Source organism: Haplochromis burtoni, unplaced genomic scaffold, assembly GCF_018398535.1.
Source record: "Haplochromis burtoni strain Fernald_Lab_line unplaced genomic scaffold, NCSU_Asbu1 Contig_88, whole genome shotgun sequence".
In the NCBI taxonomy this organism is placed as follows: domain Eukaryota; kingdom Metazoa; phylum Chordata; class Actinopteri; order Cichliformes; family Cichlidae; genus Haplochromis; species Haplochromis burtoni.
Window position 1 is genome coordinate 1498011 of NW_024582449.1, and position 23060 is coordinate 1521070.

Below are 23060 nucleotides of genomic sequence, written 5' to 3' on the forward strand. Positions count from 1 at the left end.
GAGACAATGCAGCACAAATGATTTAGTCTCCACCTTCCTATCTCTATTCTGTGCAGGCCTTTCATAAAGCGGGCTGAGTCCCCAGTGTAATGGCCCAGTGAGGACCTCCAAACGAATTTCTTTTCCTCTGACTTAAGAGCCTGAATCATTATGGACCAGCAAAATCTTTGATCAGGTGTAATTAGGGAGCGTATTGAAAGGATTTAAATCTGCACTGTTAGCAATGTAAACTGTAATTATTTTTACACATAATTAATCTCCAGGTGTCTTATTACAAGTGTCTTATTTCTTGTTAACACAATCTTCTCTATAACAAAATATTTTAGTGGTCAAAATTTTATAAGTAAAATAAAATGGCCTAAAAAACACCTCTTTTCAACCTATATACATGGTTTCTTAAATACATGCTTGTAAGTGCATTTAAATTCCCAAACCTTACATTTTGACAAAGCTCCAACATGTTGTAGTTGATTTGTAACATATGCATCTCTTATAAACTTGTTATATGGTACACTCGATGTCTCCAACCCGAACTACTACTTTAGCCAGAATGCTTTAAAAATAATTGTAGTCAAACTCAATCTGGGTCACTGAAACATATACTGATGCTTAAAATGATGCTTTACTCTAGTTTCCATGATATGCTGCTAGATCAGCTGTAAATGAAATGCTTTAAATACATTTTGACGCCTGACATTAGGTGAAAATAGCCCAAACAGGGGTAGGTGCTGAAATTCATACGTCATACTAAACTATTCATCCAGGTTTGATGAAATTGGAATTTGATATGATTTTCCAAGAAGCAGGAAATCTGTGAGGCTGCAAAGTAAAGTTACAGGTGTTTTAAAGCATATTGTGTATATATCATAATATTCTGGATGAAACTGAATTGATATTTCTCCATATCACAACGTCCCACCTAGACATAACATCCTGACCTGACCTGGCAGTCTGATGAGTATTAAATCTTTTTAATTGATTGATTGATTGATTGATTGATTGATTGATTGATTGATTGATTGATTTTAAACAGCAGTGGAATAACACTCATTGCCGTCTCTTTTAGAGGGAGGAATCATTTCTATATCTTTGAATTTAAGGGAACTTATATAATGTCCAGTCCTGATTTTACAAATTTGGTTCTACAAGAAATCCCATTTTTAAATTTAAACATCCTCCCAGTGAAAACAAACATACCAAGAACCTCAGAGATATATTAGTGAGGGCTGATTGCCTTTAATAATCACAACATTTTTTATCTTTATGTGTTTTCTCAGATGAGAATTCCCCATGTCGAAATTATGTCTATGGTACTCCCACACTTATAGGCTATTGTCATTAGTCTTAAATTACATATTGATGGCTTACTGATGAAATTCAGCATTTTTTTTTTTGGTGTTAACAAACAACTTTACATATTTTTTTTCCTTTTTGAGATCAAGCACCCTGTATGTCATCTAAAGACTTCAGGTAAGCATACTATTACTTTGTATTCTAGACACATATTTCAAAATCTATACTGAAAAATAAAATACATAATAAATGCCTGCACTTCGGTGGGAATGTTGAACATTAAGGTTAATGAATGAATTTAAAGAGTAGAATAATTCCTGAAGAATTGTTTGGAAAATCAGTTTACGCTCATACATGAAGTGAAACAAACATACATTTTCCATTCTTACATGAATGTGGTGTAGATTACTGTCCACATGGTGGCACAATAGCATTTCTCTTCCTCGCTGATACAAAGGAATTATTTATGGCAGGCACCCCCGGAGAGTTAAAATCTGTCAAATTTTCATCATAAATGGAAAAGGCTTGACTTATTTACCAACCAGCCTTGAGATTTTTCCTCAAAATATATTATGTCAGAACTGCCAGAGAAGTCAAATGATGCTGCAGCCACAGGCCAAAGAGTAATGTTGCACTCCCTGTGTGGATCCAAACAAATCTCTGACATGTCTGCTGGTGCATCAGGAGCACAACCATAGCGATACACATACACACACAGACTACTTCACAGAGCAGCAAAGGTTAAATAGATTGTGTGAATTAAGCATGGAAGTTACTTTTCACCAGCACTCACAGGGGACAGACGTGGACAGGCCATCTTTTTTATGGATTATTAATGAGCATGAAAAATCATGATTTCAAAAAATCCTCATATTTGAAGAGAGTGCATCATATTTAACTGTATGTCCAGAGTGGTATTTGCAAGCTTCAGACCATTTATCAATGCTATGTGTGAAGCAGACAGTGCTAAATAAAGCGCGCATTTAATGAGCCCATGCTTTCAGCAACGGCTTATGAGAATAGAACGCTCATGCAGTTTGAAGTCCTATTCGCATTGCAATCCTCTGAATCAAGATAACAACGCAGCCCAGAAGCTTATAAATTATTGACGTATGTCTCGCTCTCCTTGCAGCAGTGTGGCTGTTATACCACAAAACTAAAAATGAAAATACTGCTATGGATATAATCTAATCGTGTGGTTCAGAATATGTGTGCACGTGTACTACTGTTGAGAAAAAAACTCCATACTGGGCGATATTAAAGCCAAGTCTTTTAATCAGGCAGCAGCTGTATTTTACAGGATTTGATGACTAAACAACATTCACTTCCTGGCTCAGACTAGCTGATGGCTTTGGCCTAATGTTTAAAAGACGAATAATAGTGTTGTACTATTGATTTCCTTTTCAGGTCTTTGTATTTCTCAGTCTAATCAAAAAACCCGGCCCTTGAGCTAATGCTCTGCAATTTCAAGGCATTTAAGATGAACATGGTGTTTTCTTAAATGATGGAGAGATTGACAAATAACTGAAGAACCAATGTTATGGTACCACGGAATAATAACAACCTTACATTGGCATGTAAAGGTTTGCATTTCATAAACCACCTATTTTAAACCACCTAATTTAATTTACTATATATATATAAACTGACTCCCACATACAAGCGTATCTTCTCTTTAAAGGCATCCTGCTTCCCCTTTCCTTTTTCTTCAACAATATCTAGCATTTCGCTCACATACTTAAGCCTGATATTATCTCCTTTGTAATCAAGCACTATTCATCTGCCCAAGAAGAACCGGCACCATTTTTTCTGCCGATTATACCTGTATTGACACCAAATACCAATTTGTGTCACATAACACTGTGCAGCACCTTCGTGCAGGTGCCTTGTCAAAACTAAACATATCATTTTATCCTCAGTGCATGTACAGTGTGCAGTAAAACCAATTTTACTAATCCTCCCCAAATGTACGGTACAGTGCTGTTTTTTAACTGATGGAGAACAGCAAAGACAGTTGCAAACCATATAATAACTATTCCCCTGCGCTATGAGTTTAATCTTCCTGTAATTATACTCTGACTATTGCTTGCCTCTTTCATTGCTCTGGAGAGAGAGAAAGGTTATGTTGAGCACTCTCCAGTGCTCGAACCTTTCAATTACCGTGTTGTTGAACTGAGGAGAATGAAACTAGAGAGAGAGGTCAGTCAGATCTGAATTAGCCCAAAGAAACACTGGAACATTTACATGAACAGAAAGTCTGCATGTTATCAAGACGTTTAATTTTGTGCCAAGCATTTAAAGAAAAAAAAAATCGATGACCTAAAAGAAGCTGAGAAAATTGTTACCTAAGCCTTTAATAAGACTTGGGTAACAATTTCAACCAATCAAGTACTTGTAACTAGCTTCACACTACAAGCTGTAATTTGATTTCAAAATACTGTATAAAATATTAACCAAATTTACTTTTAGTGCACAGTCCTCAATTATAAACAGCAGGCAACAATCACTGAAGACCAATGCACAAATCAGCCTTCAGTAGGGTATCTGTTGTTGCATCTCATTTTGGATCATCATGAGGCTTGGAATAATAGATTGCTTCTGACTTGTACAATCATGCTGATTACAATTTTATACCTATTATTCATAATTAGAGCATGGAGTGAGCTACTCTGCAATTTGGTTTATTCACGGAAACTGATCAAAAATGCTTTTTACAGCATTTTATTATTATTATTATAGGTGCTTTTAAGGATGACACTCCACCATGATTCTTTTTTTTTCTTTTTTTTTTGGTTATGACAAGAATTTTCTTTTAAGTTTAAAAAAAATTTGGCTGACAGAAAAATAATGCACTGCACCTGGCACAGAAAAAAAACTTGACGAGGTCGTTGATTGTAAAAAAAAAATTAATAAATAAAACTATTTAGTCATATTATAAGTTCATGAGTTTTATGAACTAGTCATCTTACTTTCTAATGAGTACAAAAATCATTAAGTATCAATCAGTTTTCCTGTTGACTCCTGGGGGAGCATAGGTCCGCAACAACACCACGCCAACGGACTCTGTTCTGGGCTGCTCTCTTCAGCTGGGTCCACGTCATTCCGGTGGCCTTCACTTCGCTCTCGACAGATCTTCTCCACGTCTGTTTGGGTCTCCCCACTTTCCTTTTCCCTTGTGGCTTCCAGTCCAGTGCTTGCCTTGCGACGTTGTCGAGTGGTTTTCAAAGTGTGTGGCCTATCCAGCCCCATTTTCTCTTCTTGATGTCTTGACCGACCGGGTTCTGGCTGGTTCTCTTCCACAGGTCTGTGTTTGAGATCTTCTCAGGCCATCTGATGTTGAGGATGTGTCGCAAGCACTTGTTGATGAAAATCTGTATCTTGCTGGTAGTGGTCTTGGTCACCCGCCACGTCTCGGACCCATACAGAAGGACTGCTTTCACATTGCTGTTGAAGATGCAGATCTTGCTGTGCTGAGATAAGGCTTTGGAGTTCCAGATGGGTCGCAGGGTGTTGAAAACAAGCCTTGCTTTGTTGACAACAACAACAATCATTAAGTATGGAAAGTTACAAATATAAGCAAAAAAAAGCACAATCATAATTAACACTAGCTAGAAGCACTGAAAATTCATCCAAATGCAACATAAAAACATCTGCTAGAATAGACCATTTTGATATTACTACAGTTCTTTAGAAGTACTGTGGACAAAGTTACTTTCTATGAATTCACAGATGGTTACAGCCCCAAATTCTGGGTATCTGCATAGTTCAAGCACATAAGGCAACATGACCGTTGGTGTGCATGTACTTTTAACCAGATGTTGGTGGAACAGAGGATGAAGCCCATGTTCATGGTAATAACACAGTGACAAACAACAAATAACACAGTAGCAAATTTCCCACGCGTGGGACTAATAAAGCTTATCTTATCTTAAAAACATTCCCAGTGAAAAGTTTACCTTACTACCCAATTTAGAATGAGCTCTGAGTTTGCTGATGTTGGTGGTGGTGATCATCTTGAGCCACAGTCCAGCAGTTCACTACATGTTTACAGTCTTCCACATTTTTAGAATGTAGAATGCTTTTTTGTTTGTTTGTTTTCTGTAAATTTCCTTTACAGAGATTAAACTGTAGAAAGTTTAATGGAAAGTCACAATAACAGTTTATGGGTTCACATGGGTTCAGTTTATGGGGACCTTTTAATGGCACTATATCCTGTACTGAGAAATATACAAAAAGATAAACACACAGTATCATTGGATTGGATCTAATTTATGTTGCAAAATGAAAATATTTTTTATGCATTTTCTAAAAGTAAAAAAATTGAATATGGTAATTGCTGAGATTATACACTAAAATGCATGGAAACAAACAGCTTTTACAGTGTTATGCAGTGGACAAACTTTAAAAAAAGTTTGTATTTGCAAATGAACAACACCGGGCTCCAAGAAATTAACAGACATCTTAAAGCAGCTACATTACAACAGTAACTGAGGATGTTGATAATACAAACAAAAATAAAATGTCATGTAGAAACCAGTCTTTAAAATATTAGAAAACAAGTTTTAATGTGCTCTATTATTCCAATCACACAGTGGAGAAAAATGTTTTTTATTTTTTAATGAACTGACAGAAATGAAAACTTTCAGTCAAGATGTAGGTGTCCTTTGCTATCACAGAGCATGTCTATCATCACATCACATAAATGTTCTAGGTCAAAATGACATTTGTTTCATGGTCACAATGGCACAGTGCTGTCAGATGTAGTTACTTCTAAACCAATGTGAGATCTCTAGAGAAGGGTTTTAGGCAACCCCTGATTATTGGTACATAATCAGCGTAAAGCAGCAGATTGTTGTTCCTGTGTAAGGAAAAGATTAACAGGTATTGTGCCTGTCAGTGTGACCTTCATGCAACACAAGTTTGCATTGATTTATTCTAACATTGCAGGGGAAGCAATTTGTAGCAATTTAATGTTAATGTTAGATTTGTCAGTGTAAGAAAAGTTACTGATCTTATACTGACATCTGATACTGATTCTAGGTTTTTGAGCACGCTCAGTGATTGCACTCATCAAAGCAAGGACATTTTACTGCTTTTCATTTCACTGGTATGCCAAAAAGTAGAATGAAAAATTGGGAAAATTTGGTTTTATGTTTCTTTACTATGGACATATCACTGTATTTGTTTCACATTTATGAGTATAGTGATTTGAACTGAATTTAACTGAAACATCTAAGATTATTATTGTCATTTTTATCCGTGGTTTAAATTACATTGCACACCAAAACAAAGAGCATCAAGTATTTAAGTAATGATCAGTGTAGCACACATTTAAAAAATTAATCCACTGATTATTAGGATACTATAGCAAACATTTACCAGCAAAATTAGCTTACAGAGTTAAAGAATTCATATAATCCCCAGTAAGTTGTTCAAATAATGCACCGTACTGCAGTACGATCTGAAACCTGCTTTTCTGTGTGGTTTCTGATCAGATAACAGTGTTTTTCTAACTTAGCAGTGACTCATCAATCCCCAATCATTCAAGACCTCCCACAACATTTTTGTTCTGTGAATATATTTACATATATCTATTAAAGTTAGATTTTTAACACTATTGCTTGAAATGAAAACACAAATTACTGGGAAAAAAATGTACGTTTTGCAGGGATAGTGTTAAACGCAGTTAAAATATCCTCCAAACTTAAGAACGTTAAGTTTGGCTTTTGATCCTTACATGGCTCCAACTCACTTTTGGCAGAAAGACCGCAGGCTGGCGATTTCCATCACTGTGCATACTTTTTAAACCTTGAGTTAATCTACAGATTAGAGCTGTCATGCTTACTTTTTAATGATGTTGAATTCCTTTTGCTTTTTCATCTATTGGAACAAACACACGGGGCTTTTTTGATTAACTTTATTAGGCTGTTTTTAATATATTTCAAATTTGTTATACTTATTTTGAGTTTCATCTGCATATAAAGTAGGTTTATTGGGTTTTGGGGTTTGTTTGTTTTCTCTTTTTTTGTTAAAATAGCTGAATTCTCTCAATCTACATTTTATTTTCAAGATAGCCTCTGTATATTCTCGAGTCACCTGGTCAAGGGCAGATATTTGTGTATTCGTTTGCAGACAGTGTATGCGATCAAACGTGGACACGAATGCAAATGTTGCTTGTTCCTTTGTAGATAAAACGCATGCCCTTCACAGAGGGAACATTTGCTTCATTACATTCATAAAAACAAACAGGTAACCGAATATCTGTCGGCCACCTTTAACATACTGGTTGACACAGTTGCTCTTTTCTTATCTGCCAACACAAACACTGGGTTCAAGCCTCAGTAAGAAAAGGTGAAACAAAGAAACATCTAATAACTCGATTCAAATCGTTCTGTTTGTGTGCTAGCGAAGGTTCGAATTCAATACTTACTAGAATAATCTGTAACTGCTTTTGGACTTGACTGACACCCCATCAAAATATGTGCTCATCAAGCCTTCGCTCACTCTTATGTCTCGTCTGTGTATTCACTCACAATAAATCAGTTTACTCAAAGACATTTTTTACAGCATGTGTTAAAATATCCTTCTAAATTGATCTGATCAGTTTCCAAGCCCACTTGTTATTACAAGCAGCCACTGTGTTTGGCCGCCTGGACCTTTCTCCACCAAAGCGCTAATGGATCAGGTCACTCCAGCACTATTTATATCTCTCCGAAAACTATGTTCCTCCTTCCCTCCTGCTGCTATCCCCTTAAACCATGGAGATTTTCAGCACACAGGGAGGGAGATGGGGAGGTGGTGGCAGAAGTGGTGGTGGTGTTGGGGGAAGGGTAGTTTTAGGGGAGATTCTCATAATAGCGCTTTGCTGTCCTCTTTCTTCTGTTGTGCGTTACGACTGAACGCTCAAAATAGAACATCTCTAGAGAGCATCGAATCAAGCTTACGATAGGTTTATGTGAACAGGGACACGCATGCAGTTTAGCTCTTTTTTATGTGATGGTGGGAAAACAGCTTTTCCAAGTTCATTCGTCCACATTCACTTCATATTAGTTTTTTAAATTAGGAAAAAACATGCTCGGTTCAGTCTAGATCCCTTCACACACGTTGCCCGTAGTTGAACATGTGAGCTTTTCTCACCCACAAATCAAAGCCGGAGTATAATCCCATTTAATTCAGCAAACACGCCAACCTTGTATTTTTCATAGTCCAAGGAGCCCCTGTTTATCTTCATATTGTGCTATGTTTCAGAACATGTCGATAGCACGAATAAAACACAGGAGCACGCGTTCGATTGCATAACAGCAGGAAGTAACCAGTTACATTGAAGACAAATACTCTAAAGAAGCTGACAGGAGTTTTTCTTTTTTTTCTTTTCTTGGTGTGTTTGTTTATCTCTGTTATTTGCATATGTTTGTGTGGAGAGTGCAGTGTGTGTGTATGCGTGCCTGTGGGGGCTTGAGCCACAGTGGATAAAAATGCATGCCAGAGTGAGAGAGAGCGAGCGAACGTACAAGTGGAGCAGGATCAGGAAGGGGAGAGAAAGAGAGCGGAGAAGGAGACCGAAGAAACCGAGAGAGGGGGTTTTGAGCTGTGCGGTAGCAAGTCGTGTTTCCTGAAGAAGAGGGAGGTGCATCGCTCCATCTTCTCATCTGGGATTTAAACTGCTTTAAATTGGCTTTAGTCTGACAGAGGATTCCCCGGCTCGTGGAGTGCTGCTCTCTTCTCCAACGCAACACGGGACTTTGTTGTGAAGCAAGAGAGACGCACAGGAAGGAGGGAGAGGGACACTTGCTCCTACTTCCTTTGTACCCAGCCTGCTTGACAGATGGCTCTGGCAGACTGATCTCTGACTCTCACCCAGGAATGAGTCCTCACATCACTCACTGAGGCAACGTATGTCAGCTCTTTTTTTCTTTCTTTCTTTTCTTTTTTTTTGCTAAAGCTGCATGCTCGTACTTGTGTTCAGCTGCACTGTTTGCTTTGGATGTGTTTGAATGAATGTGCAAAATGAAAATGTGCATGCAAGTGGGCCTGAAATGTTAGTTCACGGGCAGTGCCAAAGGGAATGAGAGGACAGGAAGTACTGTGGCTCAATCACCACCACATCAGCACCTTATCAGAGTGAAGTTATTTCACAAGGTTCAAATAGTGGAGCTTTTAATTAGTTTTTTTCCTTTCTCTCTAGCTGACTTGTATATATTAGATTAAGATTAAGCTGAGGTCCAGAGCGAGTTTGTTGACGGTAGACGGGCTGTGACCTGGTGCCAGCACCTTTTATCCTGACTCTGCAACCACCTGGACTTTTTCAACCATTCAACCAGCTACCCTTTATAGATTAAACTGATGCTGCTGTTCTTCTGTGCAGACTTATAAATCATGATGGCACACACTGCAACAGAAGCAGGTGTTGTGTTTCAGATTATAGACACTATTATTTGCAAGGTTTAGCACTAACTGTGATACGAACCTGAGAGAGTTTCGTTATCTGTGTGCTTTTGATTGTAGGGACAACAAAACACACCTGATAAATTTGTCGTAGAGTACAACAAAAGCTATACAAACACAGTGTATTAATTTATTCACTGCAAAAAAAGATATTCAGCCATGCAATAAATGTTCATATGCATTCTGTGCCACTCACCAAAGAGCAGTTTCTATAGTACATTTGAAGATTGTACGTTTTGATCTTATTCACATTTTTCTCCTGTAATTAGAAATCCCTGCGACTCAGGATTAACACCAAACTCACTTACTTAGTTGCTGGCCAGTTGCCAGCCTTTCTTATAAACCAATACTCTCTACACAATGTGCTAGCTTCTCTCAAGCAGCTAACACCGTTGGGAATGTATTGTTTAATTTCCTTAGAAAAATAGATGACAGTCTTGTAATATCTATTGAAAATCTGCGATTTTTCAATGTGGGGAAGTTTGCATCAGAAACAATGGCTGAATACGCGAGCTTGGTCTGTGTAATAACTCACTCACGTTCACTTTCAGCTGTCCTTGCTGTCACAAATGCACAAACACAACCAGACAGACTGTACATGCACGCAAACACTGTCTCCTGTCTTGTACCTGATGTCATCACAGTGTTAGTGTTCAGAGCAGATGCTGATAAATTGCTGATAGTAATTAATAGCAGGATAAACTTGCACACCGCATAAGTATTTGCTGGAATGTGAAGACAGTCAACAAAAATATATGAAGAGGTAGAAATGAGAAAGAAACTCACATTTTATGTATTTGTAATCACAGCTGATTCGACAAAAATTAAACTGAGGACCAAATCTTGACCGTAAAAAAAAAAAAAAAAAATTAAAGTATCAACTTAATCAATTTTCATCCATTTTTAGTGAGCAGAATTTTACCACCAATATAGACCGTTCACAAATACTGCACCCGGTGCTAGCCTTTATCATAGTTGTGTTCACTGATATACACAGATAAGAATAGCCCCAGCAAAGTCAAACAGCACCAAGACCCTCTGCATGCTTACCCACTTGAAATACTATACTTTCAGCTAATTAAATATTTAGCAGACATGGCAAACCAGATGTTAGATTCCAGTTAATTACCTCACCTGTAAGACTGTACAAAGCTGTAACTTGAAAGTTCTGTGATTTTGCTTATCCTCCCCTCTCATCTCTATTAGTTGCCACAGTATATTATCGCTCTGTCACCCAAACAGTTGACCATCAGATTTCTGTGCTTGGTCTCAACATTATGTGCATTCCTCTTTGTATAGGAGGCACCTCCAGGTTCATAGTTCAAACTGTGGCATTTTGTCAATGTCAGCTTAATGTGTTTATTTTTAGCATTCACTGACTGTCTCAGAATGAAGATTGATGTTGGATTGCTTCCCATTGGATTCCCAGAGTCACTCTCGTGCTCTCTAGTGCCCAAATTGAAACTCACACTATTAGCTCTAGATTAAAAACACATCGGCTTCCCGTCTGTCCAACAAACATCACAAAGCAGGGGAACTGTAGTCACTGCAATGAAAACCAGTTACTTTATGAAAGCACGGTATGTGGTCAGATGAAAAGCAGAGGTTCACGGTTACGCTTTGAATTTGACCTTTTGCTCTGGATTGAGTGTTTTTTGTCTTGCAGACTATGTCCTGCTGAGCCCATAATGCTATAATAATACATGTGCCAATGCAGGTGTTATATTTTAATTATATTTAGTCATTAACAATAAACACTAGAAGGTGTATTTGTTTTCTAAAACACTGGAAATGTGTGTCCAGGGCTGACAAGGTATTATTACCTGGGCTTCTTTTTCCACCGGCAGGAGAAAAACCTGCAGACGCTACTCAAACGGACCAAACCTGGGTTTGAACCCAAGAGCCCTCTTGCTTTGAGACAGCAGTGCTAACTATAAGCAACTGCAGTTATTACTGTAACTACTGTATTGCACTTTATTTTGTCATAGTACAGCAGCACTACGAGCTGTAGTCAGGTCTTGTTCTGAGTCTGAGTGGTTTTTATGTGTTCCGTGGAAGAAATAACCACATCTTTATCCTGGTTTCTGCTTGTTATCTCTTTAGTCCTTACTCCCTGCCACCGTTCTGTGAGCAGCAGCATTTCATTGTTTTGACTCCCTGTGCCATCTGGACAGCATCCACGTTCTTAATTTTGCATGATGCTTTCCAGCATGATTGTTTATAAGTCTAAATTGAATTCTGTGGTTTGACACTTTGTGGTTACATATTACATACGTACTGGTGTTTAACTTTAAAGTCTTTAAAGGCACCTGGCACATAAAAATGATCAAATCCAGCATTCTTTGTTGGTCTCATTTCAAACTGTAGCGTCTGAACTCTTGGTTTGCATTCTTCAACTAATCACCTGCTCTGACAGAGCGCTTGCATAGTTGGCATGTTTTACTGGTATTAGCAGGTGTTATTGTAAGCCTGACGGACTTAACATCTTGAGAGACACGCTGAGTATATATCGTCCAGTGTTTAATTAGTACCTACTCCTTCAACATATTGAATTACTTATTGACTTCCTTTAATGAAGATTTATTTCACACATGCTACTTCTGTTTCACAATTCATCGAGACATGTTTTTTCCTAGTTACTTTCACATAGTGAATCAATTCTGATTTGCAGAAATCGTTCAGTTCACATTTTTGATTCATTACAAGTGTAGCATCAGTTATATGTATATGTGGTTCCTGTTTGTTGACAGAATGTCACCTGCTTTTTTCTGTGCAGGTGACATTTTTTTTCTTGTGGCAACATAATAGAGTGAAATGAGTTCAGTGGAAATCAAACTATAGATTTTGTTCCTTTGAGCTAGATCAGAGCAATGACAGAACTTTCCTTTTTCCTAGTGAGAGAGGACAGATCAGATCAGTTGATACTGAAGAATCTTTACTGCAATATTAAGCTGTACTTATGCGTCATATTAAAACATTAATATGTGAAATGAATGCTAAATGATTGTCTTGTTCCTGTTTTCATTTCCCCACAATTACAGTTCACTTTTGGTTATGAGCGTCCATATTAGTTCAGTTCTCACTGTCTAATCTCATTGTTTTTTATCCAACAAAGCTGAAATGATAAAACTGAATAAGTGTTTAGCTAATGCAAGGAAGCAACTTGCTTTACCTCAGGGAAATTAGCAGCCAACTTGCAAGCAAAACTAACTGCTTGTATGTCACACCAGAGGGAAGATGAGACAAAAACAAAAACCAGGGGGTGGGCACAGCACATGCAATAATTAGCAACTGTCATCATGACGCTTACATGAGGAAAACATTTTTATTTTTGTATGCTGCAAGCAGCAGTTATTTCCTGTCCTGGAGACCATTTAACTACAGAAATTTGCAGGTTTCTTTTAAACATTTAGATTGCACATCAGCGTCACAATCACCTTTCACAAATGACTGTCTGTGTTTTCTGTGCATTGAACTATTTGCTGTAATACTAAATGACATCCTTTCCTGCTTATTAGATAATCTGTAGACATTTATTGCACACACAATAGAGCGGTCTGAACCATAGCATGTCAGCTATAATGGAGTGGATATTTATCGTGCTAAAAGCTACCCAGACAGATTTAGCTTTACAGCCCCAAAAGCAGAATTAGCATAATTAATGGCAGGCCTGTTGTTACACAAAATCTGTGGGATGTGCCAAATTTCAACACTCGATGATGAGAATGGTGATGTGAAAAGAGGAGGAAGGAGATTAGGTCTAGAGACTCAGGAGAAAGAGATAATTAATCCTAATGATTTTATTCGTTCCCTGATTTGACCTCCAGTACCACCATGAGGGCAATATTCATGCGTCTGCATAAAATAACTACTGAAGGGATGAGTGTAAATTTTGTAGAAGCATTTAAGGGTTTGCCCTTGAAAAAGCTGAAAAAAATATAATTGCAGTTACTTAAACTGGCAACAAAATGAATCAATTAGCGACCTCAGCATTTTTAAAGATAAATGTAAAAAAACTGACAAAGGGGAAACTGGTTGGAAACATCATAAAACATTAGCTTTTAAGTGTGTTCTCCCCTTGAGCGCCTAACCCCTGCTATCCTCTGTTTTCCAGTTAGACCAGCCTCCAACACTGTTGGATGACACCCTCTTTTAGAAGCTTTAACAGTGTTTAATATTTAGTTTGCGTTGGGGGATCATTAAAATTGCTAGAGTGGCTTTGGTCAATCAGATTTGGAATATATTAAGCCATTAAAACAGTTGCTCACTAATCATCTTAAATATTGTGAGCATTGTGCACTCAGTGCCTTGTGTAGGCCCTGCACTGCAGTTTTCCTCTTTTCTGTGCTTCATCTGTATCCAGTCCCTCAAGATTGCCACTGACAGCAACCTTTCCTAACCTTTCCTGTTACAGCTTGTCTTAAAAATTGTCTCCTGTTTTCTGCTTCTTTTTGTTTGATGTCAGCCTGTCACTGTGTTCCTTGTCTTGGGTGATATTTAATGACCCTTAGTCCTTGTGTCTGTGGTTGTATCCTGCTCATTTGGCTATTTCGCTGAACTGTGTCCTCCGAGGAAGCTTTGTAAGAATAACTGTTTATTACTTTTCACTATACCTGTTTTTTATTGCTTTCCGTCTTCTAAACCATTTTTCATTTGATTACAGAGAAACGTGTTTTTCGTGACCAATAAAACAAAGCAAGGAGAGGGCAACTGTTATCAAGAAATTCTCCTCAATTAACATAATAGACTTTACATCAGTGTTGCATTATTCCACAGCCAGGCTTTAGTAAGTATTTAAAGATGCAAGTGAGAGGATCTGTGTGTAGGATCTTTGACAGCAGAAAAGAAAACACACGGAGAATATTCAGTATGCAGCTCAAACATGTCAGACGGGACTTATAGGAGCTTATATGTAGAGCCCACCAGGTATCTACAAGATTACAAGCAGGCCTCATACACACAGCTGTCCATTTTAACGAGATGGTCCTCAGTAATGACAGTGTTGGCTCCAACACTGTGACACAGCTCAAACTATCCAACTGTGGTCCACTTGGCTGCTGAGCAAATGTAATGAGTGTGTCTAAAACTCCTACAGCATGCTTCACATATCCATGAACAATATAATAAAACCTAAGCTCTTATTCATTTTACGCTATTTTTAAGAATGTAATATCTGTCACAAAGTCTCTGTCTTATTGATCTTTATTGCATTTTTACTTTCATATGACTCATATGACATATCTGTGTACTTACATTTCTCAGTTTTTGACTATTTCATGTATTTCAATGCAAGTTCAGTGAAATGTGAGCATTTGGATATCAAATGAAGGTGGCCTTTCAGTGACTGTTTTTGTATTTGCAACAATATTTGTATAACACACAGTAAAACCATAAAAATAGAGCATAAAATAGAGTTCAACACTGTTAGAGCAAAAACAAACAAACAATAAAATAATAAAACTAGTGCTTGAAACCTAAAGAAAAGAACTGTGTGAATAAAATAATAACCAGTAAAATTAAAAACAGATGTAAGGAGGAATATAAAAGAAGATGAGCAATCACTTTACTGTACAAAGAAAGAAAGAAAGAAAGAAAGAAAGAAAGAAAGAGTCTTCCTGTGAAAGAAAGTTACGAGGAGTGATTTGAGTTTGCTAAACTAAGTTAGCACTAAAGAGTCCCACAGCTGCAGGGAATGGGGGGGACTAAGGGTGCAATTAGAAAGGTAATTGAGGAATGTAGGCAGCAGCCCCGTTCACAAATAAAGTAAATCTGTGATGTAGGTAAGTGGAAAGCCATTCAAAGTTTTAAAAGTGTATATAAAAAGTTTAGAATCAGTTCTATAGCAAACAGATATTTGGTGTAATGTAGCAAGAAAGGAAGTGATGTGGTCGTCTCTCATCTGAGACTAAATGTAGGTGTTGGAGTTTTGGAGGATACCCGAGTAGAGAGAAAATAATAATCATAAATGATACTTTTTCTTAAGCTGAAAAAAAAGCATGCCATGGCAACTCATGTGTCAAAATAAAGCTTGGAGTCAAAGATTAGACCTCAGATTTAGATATTTTGAGCCATAGGAGGATTTGTGATTTATTAATTCATTTCGTATGAGCTATGAAATGGGAGAATTTGTTTCTGTCAGTAACAGTCACCAGAACATATAGTTGATAGCTGGGAAATACAACAGAGGGTAAGGATTTCCAGAAACAGCGCTGAAAACAACAGAACCAGTATTTCACGTAGTTTATCAGAGATTTTATATGTTGTATCAAAACAGTAACAAATTCTATAACCTTTTACCATGTATTGCACTTCATATCACTACATGCTTTTATATGTCATGTTTTTCATGCTTTAGCACTGTTATACTACTATAGTAGCTTAAAGCTGTGACACTGGGGTGCTTGCAGAGACAGATTTCTGTAAAACTGATGCAGAATGGCAGCTGTCAAATGCATCCAAAGCAAAGGGAGACACTATTCCATATTACATATAAATATTATTTCAAAAGAAAAAGATAATCACAGTAAAATTATGAAATGTCTTTCACTGTAGGCAGGAATTTTGGTTTGCTATGGTCCGTATTAGCCTGGCAGTCAGACAGATTCTGACAGCTCATGCTTCATTTGTTCTAGCATAATGAGCCTCGTCCCTCCTCTCATTGAGGCAGACTTCTAGCCGCCCTTGCAAGTGACAGGTCAGTCACAACTGTTTCTCCACTTATCTCTGGAGTCCACCGAGATGACTGACATTACTGCACGTTGTAGTCCGTGTTCTTTCCCATCGCTCAGTGCTGTGTCACACACTGATTACAGAGGCACGGTGTTGTGCACGCGTTGGTAATGCCACTTGAAAATCAAAACTGAACTCCACCCTAATTCATACTTGTGCATTTGTCTGGAGATGGTAGGCTACTTCCATATGGCCTTTGGATAGGTTTAGATACTGTGTGCTCATATGCGTAACCATGTGAGATCAATCACTTCATTTTCATTCTGTCTCATGGGGCACTTATTTTGCTGACAGATGTGTGTGAACAAATTAAGTCAGTTCAGCAGGCTTTTATTTGACGTGCCCATGTAGTAGAAGGCTTTGTGTAGAAACCTCACTAGGGAGGTTTTCTTTTTCTTTAGATTTAAAGAATGCCTCTTTATAATTTTTGACTGTGACTTCTTTAAAAACTGATACTCCATCATATTAGTCACAGAGACTGAAAGTGATCCAACATAGCTATCCATTTAACAATATTTTTTCATGTATTACTTTAAGTATGACAGGTCAGAAAGATGAAAGACAAACTTAACGTGGAGTAAGCTTGAAATTTTTGTATATCAGTGAGAGAGAGGGCTTTTTGATGCAATACAAAGGAAACTTTGAATGTGTGCTGTGTTGTGGATTAAGCTGCAAGACTGGTTTCTGTGGGCATTTTAATACTTGTCACTGATAAGCTTTGCACTTTTTGAATCTATTAAAACCCCTATTATTCTACACAGGCTAGAGCCTTGGCTCTCCATTGAGCAGCAAACAATAAGCTTCACAGTTGCCTTTTCCGCCTATGTGGGATGAGTGATTTGTATTAAAAACACAGATTTTTGTGCCACTTTCAAAGACCAAAAAATAGAGCTCCGCATTTAAACTGTGGGTCTGTGTTTAATGATGTCGCTTGATTTTAACCGTTTTTAGGGGATACTTAGCATGAATTGGCAGCTGTTGCTGCGGTTTTTATTAAACTTCTCTTTTCTCTTAAGATCACTCTTCTCTTTTTAATGTGCACTATAGATCATAGACTGCCAGCACAGTACTGATTTTCCAAGCTATTGGAATCCCATTGTGAAAAGATTGCAGCTGGTGTCAATGGATATTTGGAAGATAATCATTTTACATGAATAGGCACCAACTTGCAGATATACATTAAAGGCACAAAGCTTCTCTGAGTAGTGAAATCTGCATAACAAATTGCATGAATTCCCAAGTTTCTGGAATAAGAAACCATGCCATCTGTTGTCTTATGGTAAAAGATGCTTTTAAACTTCATCCCATTGTTTTCTATCTATATAGTCATAGAAACAGAAAGAGAATACAACGAACTGATTCACTGTGTGTTGTCTTACAATTCAATATCATGTGTAGGTAATTTTAGTGGCCACAGAAGGGTTGCATTGGGCATATTGATTCAAAGAAACCTGACTGCTGTCAAAAAGTAAAACATTTTTCTATTAACTGCTAATGAGCAGCATCTCTGTGGTCCTCAGAGGAGCTAAATATATTCAATGTATTTTCTTCTTCTGCAGCTGGAAGGGTGTGTGTTTTTTTCAGGACTAATTACCTACTTGTAGCTGTTTCCAGATGGCTATTCTCGCCTGGCAGTTGCTCCTTAATCACATGTCACAGCTTTTTCTCTGCACTTAAAAATCAAGGTAGACAGCACGTGCTTGCTAATAAATAATAGCCTCTGGATAGATGTCAGACCCCAGTGTGATTAAATATAGCAATTCAACTTCTGTTTTCTCGAGTTTAGTTTAGGAAGTGTGTGCCAACAAAGACAAAAAGTTTCACCGTCTAATGTCAAAATGTATTTTAAAATTAGCTTTTTATATAAGTTTTGTAATTTATACCAGCTTCTTCTCTTGTAGTTTCTAACATAATTTGTAAGCTTGCTCACTTAAAAGGAAAATAAGAATCTTTTCTTAATTTTATGCTAATTTCCTCTTCATCAAGAGACAAAATATCAACCAAAAATCCAGAAAACACATTCCTCTTTTATATTATTATTATCAAAGGTCTCATTTGAAGCAAGTTTCATCTGGACCTGCATAGCGAGAGATTTACGTTTACGAAGGACATTATGGAAAAAATGTCAGATGTAGAAAATGATGAGCGTTTATATTAGAAAATGTCAAGCTGGGCAACATCACTTTGAGACCTTTTTGATGAAGTTCTCACAAAGTAATCAAAGGTTCTTAGTACTTTCATGTTGCTGAGTTTATTGCCTTGTAAAACCTATGCATCACTCCTTTTCTGTATATTATTAACAGTATATGCACAGCAACCTTATATCCTCAGTTTGCATCTACATATCCAAAGCTAAATTACCAACAACTCTCCAAGCCTTAAGGCACCGACAGACTGTGATATTTTCAAAGTCTTATAAGTTTATTGCATTTCACACTGTGCACCTTGTATCTAAAAAAAACTTAGTTGCAACATCACATTTGATAGTTAATATATATGCCTAATATGATTTGATTGGCTAGTGCATGCTCAAGAACATTTGAATAAACAGGGTGAGTAACAACAGCTTGAATAGTTAAATGTTTTTTTAACTCGACAGAAATGAAGCAAAGAAAACAACCCACATTTCAGTTCAGCAGCACATAATATTAGCCCTCTAAGTGGAGCATAAGTCAGAGTGTTGAAGACTGAAAGGTGAGTTCTTAATCCGTCTAGCTCCGAGAAATAAGACTATACAATTCAATTTTATATCAAGTATAAAAAAAAATAGATATAATTTCAAGCTTTGTTTTCTTGGCCTTTATATTTCTGAAGATTTTTCTTTATTTTAAATATTGTGTTGTTTCTTTGGCATTTTTTAATAAGCCAACACCACAATGGATTTTAAATCAAACAGTAGAGAATCTGCACTTCAGGTGATTTAAATGCAGACACATAGTGTTAATTTAAGGGGGTTCACAAGCATTTTTGTTCAGGAACTGCAGCGATTTAAAAAAGCCTGCAGAGTTATGAAAAAGGTCTGTGGACAGATGAAACCATGATTAACTTGTATAAAATAACAGGAAAAGAAAACAGCTCGCGATCTGAAGCATGTCGCATTATCTGTCAGACATGGTGGAGGCAACGTCATTGCATGGGCCTGTAAGCTGATAGAAGCAAAAAGACGATGTCACCGCCTTTGATTTTATCATTTTGAGTTTTAGTGTTTTAGTTAATATTTACTGGTTTAGCTTCTGTTTAGAGTTTTCTTTTCTTTTGTAGGGCGTGTTATGTTTTGTAGACTTGGAGGTTCATTAGTGTTAAATGTTTGTGTTGTGTTTTCAGATTTTCCTTGCCTCCTCAGTGCCTTGCAATCTTTGTCATGTGTTTCCCCATGTAGTTACTTCCCCCAGTCTCATTTCACTTACCTCAAGTTTTTCTTCCCCTGTCTCATCATCTTGACTGGTTTCTGCTGTGTCTAGTTCCCCAGGTGTTTCCACTCCCTCTAATTACCTCATGTATACAGGGAGTGCAGAATTATTAGGCAAATGAGTATTTTGTCCACATCATCCTCTTCATGCATGTTGTCTTACTCCAAGCTGTATAGGCTCGAAAGCCTACTACCAATTAAGCATATTAGGTGATGTGCATCTCTGTAATGAGAAGGGGTGTGGTCTAATGACATCAACACCCTATATCAGGTGTGCATAATTATTAGGCAACGTCCTTTCCTTTGGCAAAATGGGTCAAAAGAAGGACTTGACAGGCTCAGAAAAGTCAAAAATAGTGAGATATCTTGCAGAGGGATGCAGCAGTCTCAAAACTGCAAAGCTTCTGAAGCGTGATCATCGAACAATCAAGCGTTTCATTCAAAATAGTCAACAGGGTCGCAAGAAGCGTGTGGAAAAACCAAGGCGCAAAATAACTGCCCATGAACTGAGAAAAGTCAAGCGTGCAGCTGCCAAGATGCCACTTGCCACCAGTTTGGCCATATTTCAGAGCTGCAACATCACTGGAGTGCCCAAAAGCACAAGGTGTGCAATACTCAGAGACATGGCCAAGGTAAGAAAGGCTGAAAGACGACCACCACTGAACAAGACACACAAGCTGAAACGTCAAGACTGGGCCAAGAAATATCTCAAGACTGATTTTTCTAAGGTTTTATGGACTGATGAAATGAGAGTGAGTCTTGATGGGCCAGATGGATGGGCCCGTGGCTGGATTGGTAAAGGGCAGAGAGCTCCAGTCCGACTCAGACGCCAGCAAGGTGGAGGTGGAGTACTGGTTTGGGCTGGTATCATCAAAGATGAGCTTGTGGGGCCTTTTCGGGTTGAGGATGGAGTCAAGCTCAACTCCCAGTCCTACTGCCAGTTTCTGGAAGACACCTTCTTCAAGCAGTGGTACAGGAAGAAGTCTGCATCCTTCAAGAAAAACATGATTTTCATGCAGGACAATGCTCCATCACACGCGTCCAAGTACTCCACAGCGTGGCTGGCAAGAAAGGGTATAAAAGAAGAAAAACTAATGACATGGCCTCCTTGTTCACCTGATCTGAACCCCATTGAGAACCTGTGGTCCATCATCAAATGTGAGATTTACAAGGAGGGAAAACAGTACACCTCTCTGAACAGTGTCTGGGAGGCTGTGGTTGCTGCTGCACGCAATGTTGATGGTGAACAGATCAAAACACTGACAGAATCCATGGATGGCAGGCTTTTGAGTGTCCTTGCAAAGAAAGGTGGCTATATTGGTCGCTGATTTGTTTTTGTTTTGTTTTTGAATGTCAGAAATGTATATTTGTGAATGTGGAGATGTTATATTGGTTTCACTGGTAAAAATAAATAATTGAAATGGGTATATATTTGTTTTTTGTTAAGTTGCCTAATAATTATGCACAGTAATAGTCACCTGCACACACAGATATCCCCCTAAAATAGCTAAAACTAAAAACAAACTAAAAACTACTTCCAAAAACATTCAGCTTTGATATTAATGAGTTTTTTGGGTTCATTGAGAACATGGTTGTTGTTCAATAATAACATTATTCCTCAAAAATACAACTTGCCTAATAATTCTGCACTCCCTGTATATTTAGCCTCGATCTCTGTTCAGACCTTGGCAGAGTGTCTGTTTGTCATTACTGTGTTCATTCGCTCATGAGCTTCATGCTTCTGGTTAAGAGTATGGATGTTGCAACTTTTGTTCATGAGCTTTTAAACTAGTTAAAGGTTAGTTTTCATTTACCTTCGAGTCCTGCATTTACAGTATCTCACAAAAGGGACTACAAAAATATTTTGTTATATCTTTTCATGGGACAACACTGAAGATATGACACTTTGATACAATGTAATGTAGTCAGTGTACAGCTTGTATAACAGTGTAAATTTGCCGTCACCTCAAAATAACTCAATTGAGTTCAATAACTCAATATGGTTGAAGTCTGGAGACATGCTTGGGCAGTCAAGTACTTTTACACTCAGTTTATTTAGCAAGGCACTGGTCTTTTTGGGGGTGTGTTTGGGGTTGTTATCATGCTGGAATACTGTCCTATGACCCTGTTTCTGAAGGGTTGGGACCATGCTCTGCTTGAGTATGTCACAGTACATGTTGGCATTCATGGTTACCTCCTTTAACTGTAGCTCTCAGGTACCAGCAGCAGTCATGCAGCCCAAAACAATGACATCCCACCACCATGCTTGACTGTAGGCAAGACACACTTGTACTCCTCACTTGGATGCCGCCACAAACCCCAAATAGGTTTGTCTTGGTCTCATCAGACCACAGGTAATCCAGGGCCTTAGTCTGCTTGTCTACAGCAAACTGTTTGTGGGCTTTCTTGTGCATTATCTTCAGAGAAGTTCTTCTGGGACGATAGCCATTTGATGTAGTGTGTGGCGTGTGGTCTGAGCACTGACAGGCTGACCCTCCACGCCTCCAACCTCTGCAGCAATGCTGGCAGCACTCATACATCTATTTTCAAAAGACAACCTCAGGACATGACGCTGAGTACATGCACTTAACTTCTTTGGTGGACCATGGCGAGTTTTGTTCTGCGTGGAACCTGTCCTGTTTAACTGCTGTACAGTCTTGGCCACACTGCTGCAGCTCAGTTTCAGGGTGTTGGCAATATTCTTATAGCCTAGGTGTTTTCAGATCCTCAGAGAATTCTTTGCCATGATGTGCCATGTTAGACTTCTAGTGACCACACTCTAAAAACTAAAACTGACATTTACTCAAAATTCTTGAGGCGAAAACAGGGGATTGTTGGAATGCTACTACGCAAGTAACCCCGGCGGAAGGGGCTACATGAATAACTTAGTAATAAAAAAGACGAAGAAGTGTATTTGAATTGCACACTGTTATTATTGCACATTAATTGTTATTGCACCTTGTTATAAATATTATTATTGTTTTAAACATTGTTATCTCCCCCCCAAAAAAGTCCAGGTAGGTAGCCAGTCAGGTCAGCTATTTGCATTGATCAGGGCTATTGCCCTGTTGTAAAAGCTGTCCTTGAGTCTATTTGTTCGGGACCTCAGCAGCCTGAACCTCCTGCCAGACGGCAGCAGCTTAAACACCCGGTGTCCTGGGTGTGTGCAGTCCCGTAGGATGCT

At 38.1% G+C, this 23060-nt stretch overlaps 1 protein-coding gene across 1 annotated transcript in view; it reads left to right on the top strand.

The window, feature by feature from the left end:
• The first annotated feature begins 8803 nt into the window (after positions 1–8803).
• gramd1bb (GRAM domain containing 1Bb) overlaps positions 8804–23060 on the top strand; it is a 116138-nt gene continuing 101881 nt past the window's right edge. Inside the window, exon 1 of the mRNA XM_014335176.2 lies at positions 8804–9186. The gene's annotated coding sequence lies outside the window, so the exon portion shown is untranslated. The remainder of the gene's footprint in view (positions 9187–23060) is intronic.